General features: G+C 34.0%; 1 non-coding gene across 1 annotated transcript; it reads left to right on the forward strand.

Annotated features, from left to right (window-relative positions):
- The first annotated feature begins 466 nt into the window (after positions 1–466).
- LOC128285083 (small nucleolar RNA R71) lies at positions 467–573 on the forward strand. Its single transcript, XR_008275498.1, has one exon. It is a non-coding gene; the product is annotated as a small nucleolar RNA R71 (small nucleolar RNA).
- The last annotated feature ends 965 nt before the right edge of the window (positions 574–1,538 follow it).

Genomic DNA, 1,538 nt, shown 5'->3' on the forward strand with positions numbered 1-1,538 from the left:
CTTTTAATTACCAAATGACAAAAATGCCCTTTTAGTTATTCTTTCAAATTTTACCTATCCAAGCCCATTTTTGCCCAAATTTTTAGAACTTGGTCAAATTACTATTTAAGGACCTCCAATTACTAATCCAATTCAATTTCATGCTAAAAGCTTCTAGAACATAAGTTTTACAACTTATCCAATTTAGTCCTTAAAATCAAATTGGGCACTTTAGGCATGAAATTTATTCACGAAATTTTTACACAAGTATACAAACATATCATAGATCATCAAAGAAACATAAAAAAATTATTTCTATTTTAAATTTGTGGTCTCAAAACCATTGTTCTAACTAGGCCCTAATTCGGGATGTTACACCTCATTATAAGACTTAAACAAAATTGCACCATTCGCAGAAGTATCTACCCTCAATCTTGTATGTGCATTAAGACCATTATAGAATGTCTCCAACTGGATAGAATGAGGAATCCCATGATGAGGACACTTGTGAAGTAACTCCTTGAATCGCTCCCAAGCCTCATACAAATACTCATCATCCAATTGTTGGAAAGTTGTGATCTCATTCCTCAACTTAGCATTTTTGCTAGGAGGGAATTACTTAACCAAAAATCTCTCTGCTAATTCTTGCCATGTAGATATGGAACTTGGTGGCAATGAATTGAGCCATGCTCATGCTCGATCTCGCAACGAGTACGGAAACAACTTCAACCTCAATGCGTCTTCAGTTACACTGGCTATCTTGAATGAATCACTCACCTTCATAAACAATCGAAGGTGGAGATGTGGATCTTCTGTGGGTATACCACTAAATTGGCCCACCGTTTGGAGCATTTGAAACATGGCTAGTTTCAATTCAAATTGGGTTGCCTCAATATCTGGCCTTCTAATTCCTGGATTTAACTCACTGAAAAGTGGCACAGCATATTGTCTGATGCATCGATCCCTATCATTGAAAATAAGGATGGGATTTCATACATGATCGGCTTTAGTACCTTGGTTTTGATTCTGATTTCCAAGGTCGAGATACTTGTCTTTGAGCTATTCATTCACGTTTCTTTGTCTGAAAGTTCGCTCAATTTCAGGGTCTATAGGGAGTAAATCGATAATCTGATCTATGCTCATAAACACCTGAAAAGAAAATCACAAAATTAAAAAGAATAAGTTAGTAATGTTAGAAATAAACCAAATTGGAAGTAAATAATTTCACAAAAAAATGACTATGGCAACAGTTAACAATCCTCGGCAACAGCGCCAAAAACTTGTAACGCGTAGGTTTGTGCAAGTTTATACAGTCGTTATCAAGTAATAAGTAAGTGTCGAGTTATCGTCTCTACAGGGATTGTATTTGTGCTAAGTCACCTAATTTGTAAAATTATATTAACAATTTGGTAAATAAAAACACAATATAGTTGAGAAGTGATGATTAAAATATATTAAACTAAATATAATGATCCCTAATGCAAATTATCCTAAGTATGCAAACTATATGAATGAAATAGATTTTAACAAAATTAAGCACAATTTGCAACAATTATAAC

This window comes from Gossypium arboreum, chromosome 11 (genome assembly GCF_025698485.1).
Source record: "Gossypium arboreum isolate Shixiya-1 chromosome 11, ASM2569848v2, whole genome shotgun sequence".
In the NCBI taxonomy this organism is placed as follows: domain Eukaryota; kingdom Viridiplantae; phylum Streptophyta; class Magnoliopsida; order Malvales; family Malvaceae; genus Gossypium; species Gossypium arboreum.